At 46.5% G+C, this 12,014-nt stretch overlaps 1 pseudogene; it reads left to right on the top strand.

The window, feature by feature from the left end:
• Positions 1–8,029: 8,029 nt before the first annotated feature.
• Positions 8,030–12,014, top strand: part of LOC147736773 (uncharacterized) — a 37,331-nt pseudogene continuing 33,346 nt past the window's right edge.

Below are 12,014 nucleotides of genomic sequence, written 5' to 3'. Positions count from 1 at the left end.
AGTGCTGTGTCTTGGTCCTGTTTAGCAAAGTGTCCACTGCGTGTGGGACCATTACCGCTAACATGTTATTCATCACTAACCCAGCAGACTGTCGAATAGAAATAGCTGCTGCTGCTGTGGCTCTCAAACAACTCGGCAACGCTCTAGCTACCGGATCCAAAGTCGACGAAAAGTACGCGCATGGACGCTGCTTGTCCCCAAACATCTGTGTCAACACTGACAATGCACATCCCTCTCTTTCGTGGACATACAACGTAAAGGGCTTACTGTAGTCGGGGGTACCCAACACAGGAGCCGAACACAAAGCATCACGTAATTCGGAAAAACTTTTCTGACATTCTTCAGACCACGGAATGGGATGCGGCGTATCTTTACAAGTTAATGCCACCAAAGATTTGGCTAGCAAGGAAAAGTTCGGTATCCATTGTCTGCAATACGACGTAATGCCCAAGAAAGCACACACTTCTCTCTGTGTCCTAGGCACACTCAATTTTGCAATCGCCTGAATTCTCTCTGGGGTCAGTTTCCTTCCCTCCTTCGATAAGAGGTGACCTAAGTAGGTCACTTCTTGTCGACAATATTGTAACTTTGAAAGGGATACTTTGTGATGCAAATCAGACAAATGACGCAACAACGACGAGGTGGCTGCTTTACAGCCCTCCTCAGTATCTGCAGCGATTAGCAAGTCATCAACGTACTGAATAAGAGTAGCACCATCAGGTAAAACAATCGTATCAAGCTGTGTTTTTAAGGCCTGACTGTATATCGATGGGCTTTCACAGTAGCCTTGAGGATCGCGTTTGAAGCGGAAACTTCGGCCTCCTAAACTGAAGCCAAAAATATCCCTGCGCTCCTCTGCGATCGGGATGCTGAAGGAAGCATTCTTCAAGTCAGTCACCGAGAACCAAGTTGCTGAAGCTGGAATCAAAATCAATAGGGCAGTAATATCAGGGACAACTGGAAACTGTGGCACAACTATTTTATTCACCTCTCTAAGATCAATCACAAACCTGTAAACAGGTGGCTGAGAAGAGTCAGTACGCTTCAAAACAGGCAGAACAGGACTATTGCAAACATTACCTCTTGTCTCTTCAATTACATCTTTTTCAATCAGATCGTAAATGATCGCTAGCAACACCTTTTCGCCCTCACTAGAGATCTTGGACTGGGGAATGCGCTGCATTTTAACATTTGCTTTCAATGTCACGACATATGGTGGAATTTCCAAAAGACCTACATCATTAGGACCAGTAGCCCAAAGAATATCTGGAAGGGAAACTAGTTCGGCTGGAAGTTTGTCCTTTGACAAATACATCGGACAGATCACTTTCTTACCCAATGTAAGTTATACTCCTGAAGGAGAACAATACAATGTTGCATACAATCTTTTCAACAAATCCAAACCTAACAAATTTTCACCACAACCTCTCGTAAGAATAAGGGGTGCTTCCAATTCGCACGGACCAACAGAAAGGGACATAGGACTAGAGATCGGATTCCTAACCGGGGCGCCAGAAAAACCTACTGAAACATTTATTTCACCAGACAAAGGTGCGCCAGGGAGCTTTGAGTGCATAATAGAACTCTTTGTAGCACCAGTATCCAACAGAAAAGGCTCTGACACACCTGATGTAATCACCTCGACATAGGGTCCATTCTGATCTACTGGAACTGAAACAACTCCCTCTCTTTGTCTATGGCTGTCCTAGCAATCGTTACCTTCCATGTCTTCGTCTTCTGCATAGTAGTCGTCAGCATAATACTGAGCCGTCCTACCAGATGCGTTATTCTGCTGATCAAAACTATTCATTGAATTCTGAGGCGGAAAGGATCGTGCATGTTGTGGAAACGCACCGCGTCCCCTACCTCTAGGCGTTTGTTGAGCACCACGACCTCTCGCACCAAACCCATTTGTGCGTTGTAATAAAACCGGACAACTACTCTTAAAATGACCCTCTTCTTTACAATATGCACACTGATTAGGTCCGTACCGTAAATGTTGTTGAGGGAACTCATTTCTTTGTGAGTTTCCCGAATACTGCTGAGGCTGCTGATATTCGCGCTGACTATTAGTACAGGGTGGATAGGCTTGCTGTAGGAGAATCTTAGTTTTTAATTCCTTAGTCTTTTTATCCGCTTTCTCTAACTCATCTTTGCGCCTATTTTCGTAGTACTGGGCTGTAGCTAAAATCTGTGCTGACGTTGACACAGCCCAAGCACTCTCAGAATCTTTCAACTTGGCACACAACTCGGGAAGCAAATTATGCACATATTTGTCGACGAACAATCTCTGGCCACCCTCAGTAGCCATATCCTGACCGCTATGATCTGCGAAAGTCTCTTCAAACCGCGTGAAAAAGTTGGACACCATTTCGTCTTTCTTCTGCTTACAAGCAGACAACTTATCCCAATTGACACGCAATTCAGGCATTAATGTCTTCATATAAGTAATTATTCTACCAGGGAGTTCCGCTATCAAAGGCTCAGGTTTAGCACCACCAACTTGTCTGTTATCTGTGGCAGCAATATTAGCCCATGTATCCCCTAACTCCTGATCATGATCGGCGTGGCGAATCTTTCCCCATAAAGGCTGTGGAACAACATTCCCGAACAACATGTCTATATCGGCTAAGTTCATAATGCACGAGCTTACAGTCTGTGATAACTCCTTATAATACCCTGCGGGATTCTTACGGGGGTCGGGTGACGTCTGTTTGAGGGCCAAAACCTCTGTTCTTTTCCATGGGACGTGTACCCAAACACGCTGAAAGTGAGCCGGTACAACTGGTGGATTATTACCTGGACCAGCGGCTACTTCCTCCTTCCACACCGGCGGAACCTCTCTCATGGGATACTGTCGCGCCTTTTTCCTACCGGATGCGTCATGCTCAAATAATGACCGAGAGGTGCCCCCCTTACTCCGATATGACAACAATGTCGCACCCGCTCTCTCAACATCGTCACCTACGATCATGCCCTCTGAGAACTCGAACAGCACACGGCACAACTCAGGCGGGTCGTATTCCAGATTGTTTCCCTCCAAATCTTCCCAGAGATAAACACACATTTGCTCAAAAACATATCTCTGCTTCGATGCTTCCCATTGACGGAAGACTTCCACGATAGACTGTTCATCATATCTCACACTGTCGACAACCCATTTATGTGCTAACTGATTCAGTAATTCTCTCTCTCGATAGTCAGGCAGTTGATTCCGCAACTGTCTTCGTTCCGTGTTAGGGGTCATAGTAGGCGACCCGAAGAAAGGTGAGAAAAAATTAGTAACAGTGTTTGCCATTCTTTGTCAAACGGAAGGAGAAGTTGACGGAAGGACAGGAGGAAAGACATGTTGAGGTAAGGCAGAAGTGGAGGCAGTAGCAAAGGCAGTATTAGGAGAAATAGTCGATGTAATAGGCAAAGTCGTAGAGAGCACAGGTGGAATAGGTAGCAAAGGCGGCGGCCCTTGAGGGGGTTGCGTCGGAGGAGTAGGAACCAGCTGAAGAGGAGCTGGTGGTTGTTGTAGAACCTGTGGCCCAACGATCAGTTGTTGCGCAACCAAAGGTTGCTGAGGTGCTGTAGCACTCTGCGCATAAGGCGGTGGCGAACTCAATAAGTGTGACATTAAAGGATCTTTGTCTAGTTCTTCCTTTGATTTTTGTCCTTTACGTGGCAAAACTGGGTAGCACTTATCTACAGCTAACTTCCTACTTCTAAGCATTTGTTCATTCTCTTGCTCTTCCTCATTATCCCTGAACGCAACGGCAGCTTGTACCATTGACATACCTCGTTTATTTTTCTTCGCTAATTTCATTTCTTTCTGTTTGGCTTCCTTGCGCCATAGGCGAAAAGAGTCAAACATTGCCGGCCGGGCTTTCTTTTTGAAAAGTTTAACCTCTAGATCGTCTAAAATTTCCGTGTCGAAACTACCATATTGGGGCCATTTTAAAACACCATTGTTTCTGGTGTATCGGATCCATACTTCGTTATATGCGATGGGACCTACCCCATGCTTCACATATAATTCATAAGTTGGAGTTCCAACTGGAGGAACCGGACACGAGTCCTCCAATCGGGAATCCTTACTACAACCAAGACAAAACAAATTTCCAAGTTTGCTAAAACCAGGCATCTTCGCTCACTAGTCTAGCTTCAAACTTTGAAGAATTACCGAAAACGATAGTCTCGTGAATACACGAGTCCCTCGGTTTTGGCGCTTGCAAGTTCCAAACAAACCCTATCCTCGAAGAGATACCAAAAACTAAGAATCAAACTGAGGACTGGGAGACGCTCCACTTATACTTAACTGAGGTATCGATGACGTCACCAGAAGACTGGTCTATAGTTTCGCTCTACCAATCATCAAGGGTCCAAAACAGGGCGATAGTCAGGGCAGCAGTCCTTCGTAGCCGTCGGGACGCGGGGAACCTCGCAGCAAAGACTTTCGGACCACGTCGACATGCAGGGGTCGATGAAGTGGCGGCCTTCCTCCAGAATTTTCACACGAAGCTCCTCACGAACCTCTGGCTTGGACCGGTACCGCTGAAATCGCCCCACATTGGGCGCCAACTGAGGTACTGGGTTCTTCGGAACCCAACGGTGCCAGGGGACCACACCCGAAGACCTCGAGTCCTTCCTGTTTCGGACTACAGAAACACAGAGTCTTCTAGGTGAAGTCAAAGATCGTATTTATTGGCTGCAACCAGTAACAGGCATCCTAGAAGTACAACAGCGTGTATGTTCTCAGGGGACTGCTGAAACGTTCAAGCCAGCCTTCTCTTTTTATACAAAATATTATGCTTTAGGCACAAATTCCTTATTTTATAACTAGACCATTCGAATATTTTCACTACAAAGGGAAAGCAGATTCATGATGACAAGCCCACATTTCATTAACTCCAACCCATAATCAATTTCCCGGCAAGGTTCAGTATTTCCATCAGATATCGGCGGACCCCAATAAAAACGGGAACCTCCTCCTCGTAAAGCGAGTCATAAAGAAGAAAACAGAGACAGGTGCGTGTGAGATTAGGCATGGTTTGTACGTGATGAAAGGTTTATGACGTGTTGCGCCTTGATACTAATCTCGCTCGGCCACTGGCCGAACAGGTTTGGCTTTAGGCAGTGGAGTCAGCTTGCCCAGGTCACAGGGGAGTCAGCAAAGGTGTACGTGTCCTTCGGACTCGGGTTTGGCCTTTACTCATTTGGCTATGTGAGGGCAATCACAAAATGGCTGCCGTTCACAAAATGGAACCCGAGGGTTCGAAACGGAAACTCTGGTTTAAGGGTGATCCCAATGCTCGAATACACCGAAAATGCGCGTATGTAGCGTACTCGTCATTTCCGGTCTGTCGGTACCAAAATCGTCATGGTACGACGATGTTTATAACACGGGTCCAGAATTTTCAGTACCACAGCCGAAGCAGTGCATGCGCTGTCTCGACGAAAGATGCTGTATACACTATAGTGGGGGAAGCTCCGCCCACTTTCTACCTAGCTATGTCATTGGCTGCAATCGTAAATGCTGCATGCTGATTGGTTTATGTAAACTTAATGCCGCCTCATGACTGCCATGTTGTCATTATTGTTCTTCCACAGCTATCGGCCCCATTACCTTAAAAAAAAAATTGTTTCCCTACCTCCTCCTGTTCCATCCTCCAGTTCGTGACTTCTCAGGCCAGCAGCACCCCCCACCCCTCCCGTCCATGCCTTCTTTCACGCCCGCACTTTTGTAGAAAATGCAATATGTCTCTCGTAAATAAGAGTCCTATTGCATTTTCAGTGCTTGGTGCGTGATTGGTGGATGGCTTTGCACTCATTGTGGCTTTGCCCGCAGCGTCTGCGCCCGCCCCTCAGCGTTGCCTCTTTGCTTTCAGGGTCTCGATGTGTGCGTGAATTTTGATTAACTTTGGGACCGCTTACAGTCTCTAAACATGATGGGATTCTTTGTTTTCCCATTTTCAATTTTGGCAATTTTCCAGTTAGTATTCATTTTGAGTGCATTTTCAATGCTTTTCCTTCCTGTGCTCCCTACCCCGCATTGATAGGACCCCTGTAGCCAGCTGCAGCCATCCGTCCCCTCCTCCCAGCTCAGCCTGGAGAGAGCACCAGGATCCCGGCGGATGGAAGCCCAGCCCGGCCCGGCGGAGGGAGCCCCTTCCCATCCCATGCCTGCCCCTGGTCCCCCAGCACTGAGCCAGGCGGAGCGGGCCCCCTCCCTCCCCATGCTCCATCAGCCATGGCAGGGACGGAGAGGGGGAGCTGGAGGGAACAGCTGCAGCCCTTCCCTGGCTCCGGAGACCGTCCATCCACGCGATTGGCACAAGCCCCCCTTTCCTGGTCCAGACTGGACGAGCATGGCTGCCCCCAGCCCCCACTCTTCGGATCACGAACACCCCCATCCCGCTTTCACTCGCTTCTTCTGCAGCCCGCGGGGGGATTCTGTCATTTTTTGTTGTTGTTTGTGCGGTTTTATATGGCGCTAGCTCGGTCCAAGGGCATCGGAAACCCTTACAAGAGAACACAAATGTGGGTTCAGAATCCTAAAATGATCAGATAAAGCAACAAAGAAACACGCAGACCCAGCAAAGGTGTTTACTCCCTTCTTGCTACTTTTAGGAGTCCTGATTGTAAATTCTCATATCTTTTACACATAGAACTGCCCGATTTCTACTCCAGTAGAGAACTACGCCCCCTGGAGGCCGCATTCCTCGGAATAGCCCCACACACCGGGCCGGGTGAGGCGAGTGTCCCCTCTTCCCATCCAGGACTGTGCCTACCCTTATGCGAACATCTGCAATTCTTTCTTTCCTCCCTGCTCTACTCCTCTCCACTTACCTGCTACTGACCTCTGCCCTCACCTTGTCCTGGCCCTAGTCCCTTCCCTGTTTACCTGTGAATGTTCCCTCGTCATTTGAGATCTAGCTATTTTGCCTGATGACCGATGGAGCTACCTGGTTTAGCTATAGGGGAGAAAGGTCGGGGATTCCATCCTTGGACGTCACCTACCCAGTCGGTCTTCAGCCACACTTCCTTTCATCTCTCCTGTCATCTCTTCCAGCATCCTCCCTCTATGTCTCTCCTTCTCTCCTCTCTCAATATTTTGAGACTGAACTATTTTGTCTGATGCCCGATGGAGCTACCTGGTTTAGCTATAGGGGAGATGGGCCGTGGGCTCCCTCCTTGGTCGTCACCTACCCAGTCGGCCTTTAGACAGACTTCTTTTCGTCTCTCCATGTTGTATATCCCCTTTCCTCCCTTTTCTCACCCTCCCCTCTACGCTCCATTATTTTGCCCTCCATGCTCGTTTTATGTTTCCCTTGAGACCGATCTATTTGGCCAAAGCCCAGTGGAGCTACCTGATAGCTATAGAGGAGATGGGTTTTGGGACTCCCCCTTGACCTTCACCTACCCAGACGGACTTTGGGCAGACCTTCCTCCGTCTTTCTGCTGTATCTCCCCTTTACCCTCTATACTCCACGTATCTCTATGCTCTTGTAATTGTTTTTCTAGCAACTGTTGTATATTGAAACTGATGTCATCTTGTAATTTTGTTGAACCTCATGTACAGCGCTCTGATACCTCCGGGTCTAGTCAGCGCTATATAAAACTCTTTAAATAAATAAACTGAGGAGCAGAAAGGGGCGAACTTGCATAAACCCCCCGAGCCGCAGTTTCGATGGATCAGCCTCGCCTCCTTTTTTCGCCCCTCTTCTTTAGGAATGTTAGTTTGCACTGGAGGGAGACGGGTGAGGCACTTGTCAGTCATTGTCAGCGAAAATATGACTGTAATTTTAAAACGAAACACATTTCTGGAAACGGCTGCTATTCAGTACAAACTGTACAGGTGGTTAATACCTTGTTAAAACATATGTTATAATGCCCTAGGCTAATTAATACCCCGGTGGGGCGTGTTATCGTATCTTAAGGTTTCCGAATTCCCCAGTGTCATAGTTAGTTAACCTGTGGCCTGTGCCATATACCCTTCTCTGCCTTCAAAGGATAGGTTTTTTTAACGTGTTCTCTCTCGTTAATGCCCGCCGTGGACCAACCGTGTGACAGGATCAAGTGGGCAGCTGCACAACATCTGGTGCCAAGTAGGAGGTGTGTGTATACGACATATTTACTTGCTGGAGTTATCTCTCTGAGGTGTAATACCTATTCTATTAGGGTATCAACGAGCAACAGAAGGGGCTTCTAAACACAGGCAGGAGCCCTAACACGAGGGTAAGGCTTGTTGTACCTGTTTATCGTGTGCCATTCGTTTCTCTTTGTGTTACGTGCAGATACCCCAGGCAGGTACCCGCTCAAAAACAGGTGTTGCTTTTAAGAACAGATGTTGCTTTAGCACACAGATACTGTTTTTGACCATTTAGGCTTCTTGCCTGTGTCTAAACGAATCTAATAATGTATTTCTTATTAATGCCCAGTAGCCTAACTGCTGTATCCTATTCCGTGTTTGCTACTGTGCTCCAAGCTTGGTGCAGCGGCATGGAAGGGAAACGTCTCAAGAATGCAGTGGCAAGACAAGGAAATGTGACCAACAGTTTAGCGTCCTGCGTTAACACATCAGCTTGACCTGTAAGGCGAGGGTCACTGAAGACATGGTTCTGGGAAAAGCAAGGCCTTTGCTGCTTTTCGGACTTGTCCCCTATTTGTAATACCCTGGTAAGCATCTATATGAATGACCTGGTACACTCATGCCGATGCCCTTTGCAGTGCTTAATGCCATGATTGTATAGCTGTGTTAATGGGTCTCATGTTTGTTAATGCCCCGGTTGAAATGCTACAGTATTGCCCCAGTGCAATAGCCTTGTTACCCAGTTCTTTGAATGTCAGTGACCGGGTTGAATGGCTGTGTTCATGGGTCTTCTATTTGTTAATGCCCCGGTTGAAAGGCTACAGTATTGCCCCAGTGCAATAGCCTTGTTACCCAGTTCTTTGAATGTCAGTGACCGGGTTGAATGGCTGTGTTAGTGGGTCTTCTATTTGTTAATGCCCCGGTTGAAAGGCTGCAGTATTGCCGTGGTACAATGGCCTAGTTACCCAGTTCTTTGAATGTCAGTTCCCCTGGTTGTATAGCTGTGTTAATGGGTCTTCTATTTGTTAATATCCCGGTTGAAATGCTGCAGTATTGCCCTGGTATAATAGCCTCGTTACCTAGTTCTTTGAATGTCAGTGACCCGGTTGAATAGCTGTGTTAGTGGGTCTTCTATTTGTTAATGCCCCGGTTGAAAGGCTGCACTATTGCCCTGGTATAATAGCCTTGTTACCCAGTTCTTTGAATGTCAGTGACCCGGTTGAATAGCTGTGTTAGTGGGTCTTCTATTTGTTAATGCCCCGGTTGAAAGGCTGCAGTATTGCCCTGGTATAATAGCCTCGTTACCCAGTTCTTTGAATGTCAGTGCCCCGGTTGAATAGCTGTGTTAGTGGGTCTTCTATTTGTTAATGCCCAGCTTGAAAGGCTGCAGTATTGCCCTAGTGGAATAGCCTTGTTACCCAGTTCTTTGAATGTCAGTGCCCCGGTTGAATAGCTGTGTTAGTGGGTCTTCTATTTGTTAATGCCCCGGTTGAAAGGCTGCAGTATTGCCCTAGTGGAATAGCCTTGTTACCCAGTTCTTTGAATGTCAGTGCCCCGGTTGAATAGCTGTGTTAGTGGGTCTTCTATTTGTTAATGCCCCGGTTGAAATGCTGCAGTATTGCCCTAGTGGAATAGCCTTGTTACCCAGTTCTTTGAATGTCAGTGCCCCGGTTGAATAGCTTTGTTAATGGGTCTTCTATTTGTTAATGCCCCGGTCGGTTGAAAGGCTGCAGTATTGCCCTAGTGGAATAGCCTTGTTACCCAGTTCTTTGAATGTCAGTGCCCCGGTTGAATAGCTGTGTTAGTGGGTCTTCTATTTGTTAATGCCCCGGTTGAAAGGCTGCAGTATTGCCCTAGTGGAATAGCCTTGTTACCCAGTTCTTTGAATGTCAGTGCCCCGGTTGAATAGCTGTGTTAGTGGGTCTTCTATTTGTTAATGCCCCGGTTGAAAGGCTGCAGTATTGCCCTGGTATAATAGCCTCGTCACCCAGTTCTTTGAATGTCAGTGACCCGGTTGAATAGCTGTGTTAGTGGGTCTTCTATTTGTTAATGCCCCGGTTGAAAGGCTGCAGTATTGCCCTAGTGGAATAGCCTCGTTACCCAGTTCTTTAAATGTCAGTGCCCCGGTTGAATAGCTGTGTTAATGGGTCTTCTATTTGTTAATGCCCCGGTTGAAATGCTGCAGTATTGCCCTGGTATAATAGCCTCGTTACCTAGTTCTTTGAATGCCAGTGACCCGGTTGAATAGCTGTGTTAATGGGTCTTCTATTTGTTAATGCCCCGGTTGAAATGCTGCAGTATTGCCCTGGTATAATAGCCTTCTTACCTAGTTCTTTGAATGTCAGTGACCCGGTTGAATAGCTGTGTTAGTGGGTCTTCTATTTGTTAATGCCCCGTTGAAAGGCTGCAGTATTGCCCTGGTATAATAGCCTTGTTACCCAGTTCTTTGAATGTCAGTGACCCGGTTGAATAGCTGTGTTAGTGGGTCTTCTATTTGTTAATGCCCCGTTGAAAGGCTGCAGTATTGCCCTGGTATAATAGCCTTGTTACCCAGTTCTTTGAATATCAGTGACCCGGTTGAATAGCTGTGTTAGTGGGTCTTCTATTTGTTAATGCCCTGGTTGAAATGCTGCAGTATTGCCCTGGTATAATAGCCTTTTTACCCAGTTCTTTGAATGTCAGTGACCGGGTTGAATGGCTGTGTTAGTGGGTCTCATGTTTGTTAATGCCCCGGTTGAAATGCTGCAGTATTGCCCCAGTGCAATAGCCTTGTTACCCAGTTCTTTGAATGTCAGTGACCGGGTTGAATAGCTGTGTTAGTGGGTCTTCTATTTGTTAATGCCCCGTTGAAAGGCTGCAGTATTGCCCTGGTATAATAGCCTTGTTACCCAGTTCTTTGAATGTCAGTGACCCGGTTGAATAGCTGTGTTAGTGGGTCTTCTATTTGTTAATGCCCCGTTGAAAGGCTGCAGTATTGCCCTGGTATAATAGCCTTGTTACCCAGTTCTTTGAATATCAGTGACCCGGTTGAATAGCTGTGTTAGTGGGTCTTCTATTTGTTAATGCCCTGGTTGAAATGCTGCAGTATTGCCCTGGTATAATAGCCTTTTTACCCAGTTCTTTGAATGTCAGTGACCGGGTTGAATGGCTGTGTTAGTGGGTCTCATGTTTGTTAATGCCCCGGTTGAAATGCTGCAGTATTGCCCCAGTGCAATAGCCTTGTTACCCAGTTCTTTGAATGTCAGTGCCCGGGTTGAATGGCTGTGTTAATGGGTCTTCTATTTGTTAATGCCCCAGTTGAAATGCTGCAGTATTGCCCTGGTACAATAACCTCTTGGAACAATCATTTACACAAATGGACACGTGCTTTGGGTCTCTGGTTCCAGAAGTAAGAGGGAAGGGCTTGCCTAGTTTTTTTGAACTCACTATCTATTTTCCAGCCAACCACCACTCTTTCAGGGTCTCCGATCCGGATTTAGTACATTTAAAGTCATCCCTACAAAACCTTCCTCAAACGAAACTTTGACCGCAATGCCCTTTAACGCTAAAAACGATTACGTTATTTTACAGCCAAAAGACAAACCTTGCAATTGTAGAGAATCTGAGCAAGTCATTTGAGAATTTCACAAAAATATAAAAAATAAAAAATAGCAGTGTTTCTCGTTTTAAAGGTGTACTAACAGTAGTCATCAAGTCAGTAAACAAACTATGTTAATTACTTTCACATCATGAAACGTCTTTCCTAATCAGATTAATATGTCGAATATTTGCTGCCTGAGTCAAACGACATCTAAGGAAATACCAAAGTCAAGGACTTCTATCCAAAGAAATGCCTTCCAGGTGGGCAGAAAGCTTGAATATACAGCCAGAACCACAAGGCTAATTTCACTATTGTTTACCGCCCTTTTACATCGAACAAATAACGGGTACCGGTTCC

The sequence above is a fragment of the Lissotriton vulgaris genome, chromosome 1_2 (genome assembly GCF_964263255.1).
Source record: "Lissotriton vulgaris chromosome 1_2, aLisVul1.2, whole genome shotgun sequence".
Taxonomy (NCBI): domain Eukaryota; kingdom Metazoa; phylum Chordata; class Amphibia; order Caudata; family Salamandridae; genus Lissotriton; species Lissotriton vulgaris.
The sequence above is the reverse complement of the archived record's forward strand: the minus strand, read 5'-3'. Positions and strand labels throughout refer to the sequence as shown.